We start from the raw sequence: 16,159 nt of genomic DNA, 5'->3' as shown, positions 1-16,159 counted from the left end.
TTCATTGGCGGTGCACTCCATTGTTTCTTTGAGTTTCCTATGGATCTTCATCAATCTCATTCTAAATTCTTTATCAGAGAGGTTATATAGCTCATTGTTACTGGTTGGTTCATCTGGGCTAGAATCTGCACTAAGTTTAGTGGGTTTCTGCGTTGCTTTACTATTGTGACTGTTGTTATTTGAAGTTGTTTCTCGTGCATTGTTGTAGTTAGAATGTCTGTGTATGTCTATGATTAATTATGGAGAGGTGAAGAAATACATGGCTGTTCCTCTTCATTCCACGACGTTGCTCTTCATAGGTGGGGTTTAATACTGACCTGGGGAGCAAATTGGCGTCCCTGAATTCAAACCAGAGTCCCGGATGCCTTCCTGGCCTTCTTTTTAGTTTTCAGAGAAGATGGGCAGAGAAGATGGCTTCGTTGCTGTTAGTTTATTATTTGTTTTTAAGATAGTTGTTTTCATTGCTTCATTTTTAGCCTATGTTTTCCAATATGCTTCCATGATTACATCTGTAACTTGGAGAGCAAAATTTACTTCAAGAATTGTTCTACCAGCAGAATTCCCATATTCAAATAAAAAAAAACCCATACATTTAATATGCTCAAACCAATAGCATTAAATATTTTTATATTATTTTTCTCTAAATATACAATGCCAAGTGAACATTACCTATACATTTACTTATATTCAACCCTTTTTGAATTAATACAATAATTTTATCATTCTCTTTGGAAAATAAGCAAAGGAATGAGTTTTATTAGAATAAACATAATATAGCTCTATCAAATCATTGAAATATTTTTGGTAACATTTTGGGTAATATTTAAATTACCCAGGGCTGGAGTGATAGCACAGCGGGTGGGGCGTTTGCCTTGCACGCAGCCAACATGGCTGACCCGAGTTCGATTCCTCTGCCCCTCTCAGAGAGCCTTGCAAGCTACCGAGAGTATTTCGCCCGCACACCAAAGCCTGGCAAGCTACCCGTGACGTATTCGATATGTCAAACACAGTAACAACAAAGTCTCACAATGGAGATGTTACTGGGCCCGCTTGAGCAAATTGATGAACAACGGGAGGACAATGACAATGACAATGACAATGACCAAATAGTAATTTAAATCCAATTAGTAATTTAAATCCTAAATAGTAGTTTTAATAAGTCAACTGTCAGCTCTAGAAATAAGGAAAAAATTTAGAGGAGTAACTATAGGCTTGGATTTTCTAAAGGGATTGCAACATATAGACTTCCTTGACATTTTTAGGTTTTCAAAAACAAGTTTGATAATGCAGTTTTAATGTGTCTGATATTATGTTATATTGATAATGCTATATAACAAACTGTGATATAGAATTGAGCAATTCAAAAAGATATAAGTAAATGATACTTCAGTAATACTAATTGTAAATTAGAATTAACTTACCACAAGTCAATTTTTTTGGTTTTGTCTTGTTTTGTTTTGGCGCCACAGCTAGCTGTGCTCAGGGCTTCTTCCTGGCTCTGTGCTCAGGGATCACTTCTGAGGGTTCAAGGGACCATAGATGGACCCATGTCAGAAGCCTGCAAGGCAAGCTCCCTTTCTGCTGTACTGTCTCTCTGGCACTGTCAATTTAAAATATTTTTAAAGAAAAGTCACTCTATTTCCAGCTATAAATCAAATAATAACTTACAGCAGATCTTTAATTCAAAAAATCATTAAATGCCAATAAATTTATTTGTATTCTTAAAAATTAAAAAAAAAACTTAAGGAAGCTTACTATTTTCTTGTGTTGTTGTAAAAACATCCATCAGGTTTGAATTTGCCATCTTGCAGATTTTGTTTCATCATATCAACTGAGTCAAGAAGATCCATAGCACTGAAATACAATAAAATTTTTTTAAAAAAGCTCTTTAATTGTTCACATTTTTACTTGCTCAATTCTAAAAAGTACTATATAAATGAATTTCTTAAAATAAGGGCGTTTGCCTTACAAGCGGCCAACATGGCCGACCCGAGTTCGATTCCTCCGCCCCTCTCAGAGAGCCCGGCAAACTACCGAGAGTATTCGATATGCCAAACACAGTAACAGCAAAGTCTCCAATGGAGATGTTACTGGGCCCGCTCGAGCAAATCGACGATCAACGGGAGGGCCTTTACCTTTACCTTTACCTTTACATTTAAACTGAGTTGTGGGGGGAGGGGTGAAGCAGCTGAACGATGAAGAATCTGCTCCTCATGTACATGGGCCTGGGCTCTATCACCAGCACAGAAACAGCACCACCAATACAATGAAACTCTTAGAAATCTTGCTGAATAGTTCCCAAAGTTAAAGAATGCAGACATCCAGATCCAAGGAGCCAGAAGAGTGCCAGCTAAATGAGACCCGGATAAAAACACTCCAAGGCTAAGCGAAATGAGTCAAAAAGAGAGGGACAGACATAGAAAGATTGCGTTTATCTGGGAATCTAAAGTAACAAAATAAGAGACTAACAACCAAGAATAGCCGAGATAAGTACCAGGAGGTTCACTCCATGACTTGGAGGCCAGCCGCACATGCTGGGGGGAAAGGGAAAAGGCAGCTCAGATAGAGAAGGGAGCACCAAATAATGGGTGTTGGGAGGATCCTCCCAGGATGGGAGAAGCATGCTGAAAGTAGACTATAGACCAAACAAGACTGCCACTCAATGCCTCTTTTGCAAACCACAATACCCAAAAGGAGAGAGAAAACAAAAGGGAATGCCACAGGGGTGGTATGGAATGGGGGGAATGGGGCGGTGGGAGGGATACTGGGAGCACTGGAGGTGGAGAATGGGCACTGATGGAGAGATGGGTACTCAATCATTGTATAACTGAAATCCAAGCACAAAAATTTGTACTTCTACAACTGTACCTCATGGTGTTTCACTAATAAAAATTAAAAAACAAGTCAAAAAATAAATATTTGAACTTTAAATTCAATTACTATGCCATATAACTCAATTTTCAGGTTTTTTAGGGGCAGAAAAATCTGAATCAAGTTTGTCATCATCAGATATACTATAAAATATAAAATAATAGGAAAAAATTTAATTTTTTAAACTGAGCTATATTTTAAGTGATTCACAGTAGTAAGGGGATCAAGTGTAAAGGATTGTTTTATTTACTTTCAATAATTCCTAGGTTCTCAAAGATTTGCTCAAATGAAATGTTCACTCCTAAATCATACTAAATAATACTATTTATCTTTGTTCTCGGAGAGCCTGGCAAGCTACCGAAAGCATCTCGCCCACATGGCAAAGTTTGGCAAGCTACCCGTGGCCTATTTGATATGCCAAACACAGTAACAACAAGTGTCACAATGGAGACATTACTGGGCCCGCTCGAGCAAATCGATGGACAACTGGTGGACGTTGCTACAGTGCTACCTAAAATTAATATTACTTCTTTTTTTGGGGGGGGCATACCTAGCGATGCCCAGGTATTACTCCTGGCTATGCACCCAGGAGTTACTCCCGACGGTGCTCAGAGGACCATATGGGATGCTGGCGACCGAACTCAGGTTGGCCGTGTGCAAGGCAAATGCCCTACCCGCTGTGCAGCTTAATTTGTGGCTCCAGCCTCAAATTAATATTGTTTTAAGTACAAAAAAAAGGTCAAATGAACTCCTCTCAAAACTCAAATATAACTTTTATAAGTGGAAGCACACTTCAAATAGTCTGATAAATTATTTGAATAAAAGTATAGCTTTAAGGAATGCATGCAGGTAAGAAATGCTGAAGAGAAAAAGCACACCACACTGTATTCTGATATTGGAGAAAACAGCAGCATTTTCTCAAATGACTGCTGCCATTCAGTTGTCTGGTGATGGAGACTGAATGTGTACATGGTCTGTTTCACCAGCAGGGTGAGCTCGGTCCTCTGCGATAAACGTTTCTATGTAAATCTCATGGAAGCTAAAAGAAATCTTTTCTATAGTTACAAGCATGGGTGAATACATGCATAAAAGCAAACTATTAAATATGATTGTTGACTAAAACTAATTTATTATTTACTATTAAATATGATGGTATAAAAATTTCATAGAGCAGCCCTACAAAAAGAGCTTTAAAAAGTAATTACTATATTAAGATTCTACCACATGTTTTGTAGTCACAGTGTCTCCAAAGTAAAATTATATTTTACTGAAGTATTTAAATCTCTCCTATTTTTCTTATTACTAATCTTTATTGTTTTGTCACTTGTATTTGCTAATTTTTGTTTTGCTTTTCCTATTTTTTTTAATTCCACGTGCTTGGTTTTTCATCTTTTATAGGATTATGGTTTAGCTCTATACTAAACATTAAAATAAAGTCAATTATTTTCAGTGTATATATATAGTATACAAAGCATATTGAAAATATTTCAAATTTTAAGTGTACAATAACTTTAAGCAAATATTATTACCAAATACAAATTTTATTTATTTATTTATTTTGCTTTTTTTAGGTCACACCCAGCGATGCAAAGGGGTTACTCCTGGCTCATGCACTCAGGAATCACTCCTGGCGGTGCTCAGGGAATCATATTGGATGCTGGGAATCCAACCAGGGTTGGCTGCGTGCAAGACAAACGCCCTATCCACTGTGCTATCGCTCCAGCCCCCAAATACAAATTTTACATATAAAATATTTCAGAAAATTTAACCACAATTCTGAACAAACTGCCAAATATAGAGGATTATTTCATCAACATAAAGGAGAAAGTGCTTAATAACTGACCTAGTAGAAGAAGGCACTATGACCAAATGTCTTCCAATGCAGCTTCAAATGGTTGGGTATAAAAGTTTATCCATAGGATTATAAGATCAAGTTAACCTACATATGTATTAAAAAGGATGTTTAAGTCAATACAGTTCAATGCCACCTTAAAAATCAAACACATTAGTTTATAATGCGAAACTTACTCAGTATTGTCATGACATTATAAAATAAATAAAACTGCATCCTTAATAACAAATTGCAATCTTCAGATTAGTTATGTGGATAGATTATTGCATTATTCACAGAAAAATTTTAGAAAACAAGAAAGCGTACATGCTGTCTGAAAACCCAGAAAACAGGAGCAGGTATTAAAAGCAGAAATAATGGTGCCTCGCCTGGACTCCTTAACCCCTACTCCTCTATACCACATGGACGCTCAGACTGCAGAAAGAGCTGTCAGAAACCTAAGAAACTGAGATGGGACATTTTGGCTTTCAAGTAACTTTTAATACCTAATAATATATATAATTTCTTAGTCTTTTATCAAAGAATACACTGAACTAACAACATTTTTAAGTTATGCAACTCAGATTTATGTAAAAACAATTGTTTCCGATAATGCTCAATAACATTAAAGGTATATTACAGAGATAGGTATATTATTATGGCCATTCGCTTTGAAAGAAATTCCGAGAATAAACATAGCTTTCAACGTTAATTCACACAATGAATATATGACCAACTTTAATTTTATTTATTTATTTATTTTTTGCTTTTTGGGTCACACCTGGAGATGCACAGGGCTTACTCCTGGCTCTGCACTCAGGAGTTACTCCTGGCGGTGCTCAGGGAACCGTATGGGATGCTGGGAATAGAACCCGGGTCGGCCACGTGCAAGGCAAACGCCCTACCCGCTGTGCTATCTCTCCAGCCCCAACCAACTTTAATTTTAAATGGTATATCTGCTGACTAAAAAATATGCAACACATTTAAAACACATACACTTCAGCAAAATTAATGGATACTTCTTTTCTATAAAATTATGTAAAGGGTTTAAATTAACTTTTATCTTTGACTTTAGTGAATTTAAACTATGTGTAATAATATTATTATCATCCATATAGGAAAGGAAAAAATCAAGCTCTCACTATTCGCAGATGATATGATACTATATCTAGAGAATCCTAAAAGCCTCTACCAAGAAACTCCTTGAAACAATAGACTTGGACAATAAAGTCGCAGTACCCAAAAATTGTGCCCCAGAAAATCAAGTACCTTGGAATCAGCCTAAGGAGTAAAGGACCTCTACAAAGAAAACTGCAAAACGCTACTCCACAAAATAAAAGAGGACATGAGGAAATGGAAACATATCGCCTGCTAATGAATAGGAAGAATGAATATTGTCAAAATGGCAATACTCCCCAAGGCACTATACAGATTCAATGTGATCCCTATGAAGATAGCCATGAAATTCTTCAAAGAAATGGATCATCAAGCACTCCTAAAATTCATTTGGAGCAACAAATGCTCACGAATAGCTAAAGCAGTTCTTGGGGAAAAGGGTGGGGAGGCATCACCCTCTCCATTCTCAAACTCTACTACAAAGTGGTAAGAATAGTTGTAATAAGTACCAGGAGGTCTGGTCCCCGTCTTGGAAGCCGGCAGCACATGCTGGGGGAAAGGGCAGTTCAGAGAGAAAAGGAAACACCAAGTAAAGGGTGTTTGGAGGACTCGCTGGGGATGCAAGATGCGTGCTGAAAGGCTGAAAGTAGACTATAGACCGAACACGGTGGCCACTCAATACCTCTATTGCAAACCCCAACACCCTAAAGGAAAGAGAGAGAAAAAGGGAATGCCCTGCCATAGAGGTGGGGTGGGGTGGGGGTGGGGTAGTGGGCAGGCTACTGGGTTCATTGGTGGAGAATGGATGGGCACTAGTGGATGATGGGTACTTGATCATTGTGTAACTGAAACCCAAATACGACAGTTTGTAAGTCTATTTACAAACTAGTTACCATGTAGCTGTACATGGTATCTCACTAATATATATATATATATATATATATATTATCATTACAACATATAATTATAAATTAAACTCATAAAAATTAAATTTACAAAATTCAAGGAGATTAATCTTTACAATATAATTAAGGGAAAAGTTTTATAGAAATACGAACTACCTAGTCATGCATGGTGTCCAGTATTTGATTTAACCAGTCATATATAACGTAAAATCTTCTTGAGATGCACATGTCAGTCATTTCTTGGAATTATTTAAAAAAAGGAAATCTATCAAAACAAAAAATAGATTAATTTCTTACATTTCAGATATTTATCATTTTTCTCTAAGAAAGCATCTTTAAATAAACTAGTAACTTGATAAAACAGAACTGAGCCTGAAATTCACTAGAACAAACTAACAGTAGGCACAAACTAGGCAAATTTTCAGCAACTGATTAGTTTCTCATATTTTATGTGTTTCTAATTTCTCTAAGAGTTTCTTTAAATAAATTACTTCATAAAAAAGAATTGAGCTTAAAAATTCACTAGGACAAATGAATACTAGGCACAAAATGGGCAAAATATCAGGTAGTGCAACAGGCAGAATGCTCTCATTGAGCATGTAGCCAGACTTGATCTTCAGCACACTGATCATCATCAGGACTGAGCCCTGAGCACAGGGACAGGAGTAAGTCCTGAGCACGCCCAGGTGTGGCTTAATCAAAGCCCACCCACAAATGTTTTCCCTCAATTCCCTGTTCTGTCACAATCACATCTCAGTGTTCATTCCCACTGCTGACTGTCAAATACACTTACTTTGCTTCTTCATCCTCCACATGAGGACGATCATCTGGCATTTGTCTTTTTCTTCTCAGCTCACTTATTATAACAGCTTCCAATTCCATCCAAGTTTCATCCAGGTGAAGCTTTCACCTCTTCTCACAGTTGAGCGGTATTGCACGTGTGTTTGTACAAGCTCTTTATCCACTCATCTCTTGTGGGCACTTGCGTTGTTTCCAGATCCTGGCTGCAGTCAACAATGCTGTGATGAGTACAGGTGTGGAGATGTCCTTCAGGCTGAGCCAAACCAGTCTCTCCAATGAAAAATGAGGTTCCTATCTGGCACACCCCCACTGGCACTTACTCATTTCTGGCTTTGTGTTACACATTTGTGAGTCCCCATGTGAGTGATGTTTTATTTTCACTTTGATTTGCATTTCCCTTATAATCAATGATGACGAATTTCCTTTGCCTCTGGGTCAATTTCACATCTTGAGACCATGTCATTCCTTTCCGTTCCACATTTTTGAATCGGTTTTTCTGATGGAGAGTTTTTATTTTTTTTTTTTAGTGAAACATCATGAGGTACAGTTGTAGATTTACAAATTTTTGTGCTTGGGTTTCGGTCATACCATGATCAAATACCCATCCCTCCACCAGTGCCCATTTTCCACTACCATGGATAATATCCCTCCCCCCATCCCCCCATCCCCCCGTGCCACTGTGGCAGGGCATTCCCTTTTGTTCTCCCTCTCCTTTTGGGTGTTGTGGTCAGCAAAAGAGGCATTGAGTGGCAAACATGTTCAGTCCATAGTCTACTTTCAACATGCATCTCCCCTCCTGGGAGGATCCTCCAAACACCCTCTATTTGGTGCTCCCTTCTCTATCTGAACTGCCCTATCCCCTAGAATACCCGGCTGGCCTCTAAGCTATGGAGGAATCCTCCTGGTGTTGATCTCAGCTATTCTTGGGTATTAATCTCATATTTTGTTATTTTATATCCCCCAGATGAATGCAATCTTTCTATGTCTATCCCTCTCTTTCTGACTCATTTCGCTTAGCATGATACTTTCCATATTGTACCACTTGTATGTAAATTTCATGACTTCATCTTTTCTAAGAGCTACATAGTACTCCATTGTGTAGATGTACCAAAGTTTCTTTAACCAGTCATCTTTTCTTGAGCACTCAGATTTCTTTCAGTTTCTGGCTACTGTAAAGAGTGCTGTAATGAACAAACAAGTGCAGATGTCACTTCGACTATACATTTTTGCCTCTCTGAGATATATTCCCAGGAATGGTATTGCTGGGTCAAATGGGAGCTCAATTTCTAATTTTTTGAGAAGCGTCCATACTGTTTTCCAAAAGGGCTGAACTAGTCGGCATTCCCACCAGCAGTGAAGGAGTGTCCCTTTCTCGCCACATCTGTGGCAGCATCAATTGCTTTTGTTCTTTTGAATGTGTGCCAGTCTCTGAGGTGTCAGATGGTATCTCATTGTGGTTTTGATCTGCATCTCCCTGATGATTAATGATGTAGAGCATTTTCTCATGTGCTTTTTTGCCATTTGGATTTCTTCTTTGAGAAAGTTTCTGTTCATTTCATTGCCCCATTTTTTGATGGGGTTGGATGTTTTCTACTTGTGGAGTTCAACCAGTACTTTGTATATCCTTGATATCAACCCCTTGTCAGATGTGTATTCGGCGAATATTCTTTCCCATTCTGTAGACTGTCTTTGTATTTTGGTCACTGTTTCTTTGGAGGTGCAGAAGCTTCTTAGTTTAAGAAAGTCCCATTTATCTATCTCTGTTTTCACTTGCTCAGTCAGTGGCGTGGCATCTTTGAAGATACCATTAGCTTCAATGTCATGGAGGGTTTTGCCAACTTTGTCTTCAATGTACCTTGTGGTTTCTGGTCTGATGTTGAGGTCTTTAATCCATTTTGATCTTACTTTTGTACATGGTGTTAGGCAGAGTTCTGAGCCCATTTTTTTGCATGTAGTGATGGAGAGCTTTAAGAGCACTTTATGTATCTTAGGTATTAGTCCTTTATCTTGCGTATGGTCTCAAAATCCTTTCAATCAGCAGAATGTCTTTTAATTGTAGGGCACATTGCTCACAGAATGCAGAAGTGTTCTAGTTTGACATAGTTCCGTTTCTGTTTTTATTACCTTTGCCACTTGAGTTCTTACATTTCAGACTTCACTGTGGTCATGATTTTGGAGAGTCTTGCCTATGTTTCCCCAATGGATTTTTCAAGATTCAAGTGCAATATAAAAATTTTAATTTACTTGAGTTGATTTTTGTTTACAGGGTGAAAGAGGGGTCTATTTTTCCCTTATTGCTTCTTTTTTATTCTTTTTCTTATTTTTCACGATTGTCTGAGATTTCTAACACCTTACTCTGAATGGAGCAGGTCAAGATCTCACAACGTTTCATAATTGCAAGCACTGTGGGAAAGCACAGGGTCACTCCAGACCCAAGTATGATGAAGGCTTGCACCTAATTTCATTTTTTTTAATTGTGACTATCTAGTTTTCCCGTAATCATTGGCTAAAGAGGTTTCCTTGCTCCAATTCATGCACTTCTTCATAAATAAATTGCTCATGCATCTGAGGGTTTCTCCCAGACTTCTCAATCCTATGCCATTGAGAAGAGACTTTTTTCCTTCCGGTACCAACCAATTTTGATTGCTAAAGCTTTGTGTCAGAATTTAAAGTCTGGGGACAAAATGCCTCCCATTTTTCCTCAAGATTGCTTTGGCTATGTCAGGAGTTTTGTAGCTTAATGCAAATTTTAGAAAAATTTACTCCATGTCCTTGAATAATGCCACGGAAATTTTTTCAGAATTGCTGTTTCTGTAAACTACTTTGAGTTAAGATAGTCATTTTCAAGATGGCAATTATTATGATCCTTAAACCAAGAATATTTTTCTATTACATTAGTTCATTTTAAATTCCTTTCAGAAGTTTTTCAGTTTTCACTAAATAGGTCTTTTACCTCCTTTGTTAAACTAAGGGGTTTCTGTTTTTTACATGATTGCAATCGGGTTTATTTCTATTCTGAATTTGGGGTTTTTTTGTTGTTGTTTGTTTGTTTACATGTAAGAATAAATTAGAATCCTGTGCACTGGTTTTGTAGCCTGCTACTTTACTATATAAATATATTGTTTTGAGGAGTTTTTCAGAGGAGCCTTTTTGGGTTCCTACATACGAAATTCCTAACAGTGCTTTGTAGGTTTTAATAAGTAAATCTTTCACCTCCTTTCTAAAAATTGATTACACATTACCTAATGTTTTTCATAACTATAAGCAGGATTTTTAAATTAAATCACTCTTTTATCATTGTTTACATATAAAATCACAAAAGATTTTCCTGTTTGCTTTCGTAAGCTGCAACTTTCCTGTAAAGATTTATTGCTTCTAGGAGTGTTTAATGAATGATTGGTTATGCAGTCTTAGGGTTCTTGATATGTCATTTGTAAACAGTGAATTTGATTTCTTTGCCAATTTGAACACAAATTTAAATTTTTTTCTTGCTTAATTTCTGTGACAGCAGCTATCAGAACTGTATTGAATAATAGTGCTCTCAATATATTGTTACATCCATAACAGCGTTGGGAAGTCAAGCACTAAAGAAACAAATTGTGATTGAAGCCGACTTCAGGTTAACCATGTCACCATAACACTAGAAAATACTTTATCTGTGAAACAAACAAACAAAAAACTATAATGTATTTACAGAATAAAATAAGGGATTCACACTGTGCTAACATACACCTACAGAGAACAAAGGCAGTAAGAAAAATACAAAACCCAAGAAAAGTGAGACAGAAATAACATTTTTCCCTTTCTGATATTTGGGCCATTCTCAGTGGTACCTGAGAGTGACTCCCAGTTATTTGCTTGGGGACTTCCTGTGGACCTTTGGGGGCCAAGCAGTGCCAGGGACCCAGCACAGGAGATTCATGGCAAAACATGCTCTCAAGCCATTTGAGTGATTGCTCTGGACAGAGGATTATTTTTTAAGGGCAATACTGACTCTGTCCCCAGTGGCAATTACTTTTAATATAAGTTTACTCTTCCCCATAAAAAAACATAAATGGCCAAATACATTTAAAAAAAAAAAGGCCCTCCCATTGTTCGTCGATTTGCTCGAGCGGGCCCAGTAACGTCTCCATTGGAGATTTTGTTGTTACTGTGTTTGGTATATCGAATACATCACGGGTGGCTTGCCAGGCTCTGCCGTGCAGGCGAGATACTCTCCGCAGCTTGCCGGGCTCTCCGAGAGGGGCAGAGGAATCGAACTCGGGTTGGCCATGTTGGCTGCATGCAAGGCAAATGCCCTACCGCTGTGCTAAATTTTTAAAAACACACAAAAGCCAGTAACCTACTTTATATTGTCTAAAGAAATTCTCCAGCTCTAGCGACACACAAAGGTCAAAAAAATGGAAAAAGATTTCCCATGATGGGAGAATTATGCTGAAAGTAGACTATAGACCAAACATGATTGCCACTCAATGCCTCTTTTGCAAACCACAGCACCCAAAAGGAGAGAGAGAGAATAAAAGGGAATGCTCTGCCACAAAGACGGGGGTGGGGGGGGGATGGGGCTATGGGGGGATGGGGGGTGGGAAGGATACCAGGACCCATGGTGGTGGAAAATGGGTACTGGTGGAGGGATGGGTATTTGATCATTGTATAATTGAAATCCAAGCAGAAAAATTTGTAAGTCTACAACTGTACCTCATGGTGTTTCACTAATAAAAATTAAAAAAAAATTCCCATGCAAATAATAGCCAAAAAGGAGCCACAAATGTAACCACAGTAATATTAGACAAACACTTACCAAGAAAAGCCTGTATGAGTGTTTGGATGAGCGCATGCGGCCAAGAGACCTGAGCGTTGGTGCTGGAGAAGTAGGAATCTTTAGAGCAGTGAGTGAATCCACGGAACTGTGAGGTCTGGAAAACGGGTCTGCAGCAGGAAATGAGGCAACCAGGGCATTTGCTCCCCAATGAAATGGGTTCATGTTTCCACGAACAGCCTTCACCAGGCATAGAAGAGGATGTTTTCTGCTTAGATCCCAGTAGAAAAAGCTCCAGAATTTGTGTAATAGCTTAGAAAGGTCAAAGGAGTGAGGAGCTCTCTTAGATCTCCCATCCTGTCCAGCAGCAAAATCCTGCTCTTTTGTTTCCACAGGGCAACCAACAATCACCCTGATACCAAAAGCAGTCAGAGACAGCACAAAAAAGGAAAACTACAAACCAATAGCCCTGAAAAATAAAGATTATATGAACCTATCAATAGGTGCAGGGAACACATTTGACAAAATCCAACATCCATTAATGATTAAAAACTCTCAATAAAAAAATGGAGTTGGAGAAATTTCCCTCAATATAGTTAAAACCATTTAACACAAATCCATAGAAAGCATAGTACTGCATGGAGGAAAACTAAAAGCCTTCCCTTTCAGATGAGGCACAAGAAAAGGATGGGCTTTCTCACAATTTCTATTCAATATTGTACTGGAAGTTCATGCCATAGTAATCACGCAAGAAGATATTAAGGTAACCAGATAAAAAGTCAAGCTCTCTTGATTTGCAAATTACATGATACTGTACTTAAAAGCTCTGAACACTCTACCTAAAAAAAACCCTCCTAGAAACAAGAGACTTGAATGATAAAGCAGAAGGCTAGAGAATAGACACCTCTCAGAGGAAGATAGGTGGATGAGCAGTAGGCAAATAAAAAAATGCTCAGCATCACTTGTCAGAGAAATCCAAATCAAGACAACAAGGACACATACCACCTCACACCAGTGAGAATACAATCTGTTCATAGACTAGAAGGATTAATGTAGCCAAGATGGCAATAATCCTCCAAAGCATTATACAGATTCAATGAAATTGTATGATTCAATAAATCATTATAGATTCACTTCTTTATAAAAAATGCCCCTTGAATGTTCCTGACATTTATATGGACTGACAAATCCCCACCAAAAATAGCCAAAGAAATCCTAGGGAAAAAGAAAACTGGAAGAATCACTCTGCCCAATCTCAACTATACTGCAAAGCTGTAGTCATTAAAGCAGTGTGGTATTAGAATAACACCACAGACCTTGGTATGTAAAATAATAAACAGACATTAAGACCAGTGAAATAGAACTGAAAACCCAGGAACAGATCCTCAGGTATATGGACAGCTAATCTTGAGTAAATAAGCAAAACATCTTAGGTGGAGCATGAGAACTTCTTCCACAAATGGTGCTGGGAAAACTAGTTGGTCAATGCAAAAAAAAAAAAAAAGAGAAATCAGAACCTTTTCTAATACCATGTACAAAAGTCAAATCAAAATGGTTAAGTACCTCTTTCCAAATCTATGAGTAGTTGTTTTAAGTACTTTGCTGGTCTCTCATTAGGTGCATATACATTTATTATTGTAAGTTCTTCCTGTTGTACAGATCCCCTGATCAATAAGTAATGGCCTTCACTGTCTCTTATGACCTTCCTCACTCTGAAATCAATGTGGTCTGATATAAGGATGGCTACCCCAGCTTTTTTATGGGAGCTGTTTGCCTGTAGGATTGTTTTCCAGCCTTTGACTCTGAGTCTGTGTTTGCTTTGACTATTGAGATGCGTTTCTTGCAGGCAGCAGAATGTTGGGTTCAATTTTCTAATCCATCCTGCCACTCTATGTCTTTTAATTGGTGCGTTTAGCCCATTGACATTGAGAGAGATTATTCTCAAAAGAAAAGAAATCAGAAAAGAAATTTTAAAAGAAATTTTAAAAGAAATTTTCTTTTCTTTTAAAAGAAAAGAAATCAGAACCTTTTCTAATACCATGTACAAAAGTCAAATCAAAATGGTTAAGTACCTCAATACCCAAAAAAACATAGTCAGAAGAACACTTACGGACACTTGAAGCTAGAGGCATCTTTAAGGAGCCAACTGCCACTGGCCAAGCAAACAGAAACACAGATAAACAGGAAAATATCAAAACAACTTATCTGAATGAAAACTGTTACAAAAACACAAAGATTCCCCCCAAACTGGAAGATAATTGACCATCATTCATTTGATAAATTGTTAATATCCAAGATGCATATAAGCACTGATAGAACCATGGGAAAAATCCAACCCCATAAACAAATGGAGAGAAGAGATAAAACGAAACTTCTTCAAAGACATACAAATGATCAAAAGGCATATGAAAAAATGCTATACATAAGTAATCATTATGGGAATGGAAATCAAAACAATGAGATAGCACTTTACACTACAAAACTGGCACATATCAAAAGATGAGGAAGAAGAGGCTGGGCTGATAAAATCTCAGGGCCAAAATAGGCTGCCAAAATGAAGAAGGACAAAAATGACTGTACTTTCAGTGCACGTATGCTGGCATCAGATGCATCCATCGAGGACCTGATGGTGCAGGCGCGAAAAATCAAGTAGAACATCATTGGTCTGACCGAGACGAGAAGGCATCAATCACATCATGCCATTTTTGACACTGGGGAAGAGCTGTTCCTCAGAACATGTGACAAAAGTGGCGTCGGTGGTGTCGGTGTCCTTGTCAACACAAACTTGGCCATAAACATTGATTCATTCGAATGCCTAACAACCCGAATTGGACAATTACACTTAAACAGATGTGGCTGGAGAAGTTCTATAAAGAAGACCACACCTTCTACAAGATCATTGTCAGTGATATTAATACCAAGATAGGACCGAGAAGATCAGCCGAAGAACTCCACATCAGGACCCATGGCCTAGAATGGAACGAACAGGGTGAGAGATTGTCTGAGTTCATCATGTTGACCAAGACCATCTATGGTATCTCACAATTGCAGAAGGCTAAATCTAAACGTTGGATATGGGAGTCTCCCAGTGGATGATTCCACAATGAAATTGACCACATCATATTCAATCAATGGTCTTGCCTGACCGATATTGCTGTCTGCGCTCTCCCCTCGCTCCAAAGAGGTGCATAATAGCAAAAGGATGCTTAGCGCGTGTGTGCATGTGCAAGAACTACGGGCAAAGGCCAGATTCCTGCACAAGACCAACCCGAGTTCAATCCTTGACACCCCAGGTGTCCCTGAGGCCTCCAGGAGAGACCTCTAAAATGCAGAGTCAGGGTCAACCCAGGGCACTGTAGGGTGTGGCCGCAAAACAAATGAAAAAAAACAAAACAACTGGAGGCAATTGAATGCAGCCTAAAGCTGCAGTGCTGACCCTCTCATTGCCCATAGTCGTGGCCATGTCCCTGTGTGTGGCAGCTGCAGACTCTGGAAGTCAGTTTCCACACCAAAGCGTGGTTCATTTTGGGGATCCTTGTATGGTCACCATCCTCATGTCCCTTGGGGGAACTTGCAGCACTTGGTGCCCTACACGAAGCCTAAGTTCCAGAGGCCCATCATCAGGATGTTGCCCATGTCACACCCACATGTCACACAGCTGGGTGTCTCTGAAGTATCACCAAATATGTGGACACCTTATGGTAGTGATAGGAGGCCTATGTCCTCTACAAATTCACGAGCTTCCTAGTCAACTTCCTGAAGAGCTGTTTTCAACCTGGAAGTCATGTGGAAAGGCAAAGAGAAGCACAAGTCCTCACTTCCCTTCTTCTGCTGCCTTCCGTGCTCCATGGGAGAAATTCTGCTGCCCTGGTGCAA

General features: G+C 38.5%; 1 non-coding gene across 1 annotated transcript; it reads right to left on the bottom strand.

Moving 5' to 3' along the window:
* Window positions 1-9,852: 9,852 nt before the first annotated feature.
* Window positions 9,853-9,979, bottom strand: LOC130031324 (small nucleolar RNA SNORA9). The gene has a single exon (XR_008793671.1). It is a non-coding gene; the product is annotated as a small nucleolar RNA SNORA9 (small nucleolar RNA).
* Window positions 9,980-16,159: the final 6,180 nt, after the last annotated feature.

Source organism: Sorex fumeus, unplaced genomic scaffold (genome assembly GCF_029834395.1).
Source record: "Sorex fumeus unplaced genomic scaffold, SorFum_2.1 ptg000046l, whole genome shotgun sequence".
Taxonomy (NCBI): domain Eukaryota; kingdom Metazoa; phylum Chordata; class Mammalia; order Eulipotyphla; family Soricidae; genus Sorex; species Sorex fumeus.
This window is presented reverse-complemented; position numbering and strand designations above follow the sequence as displayed.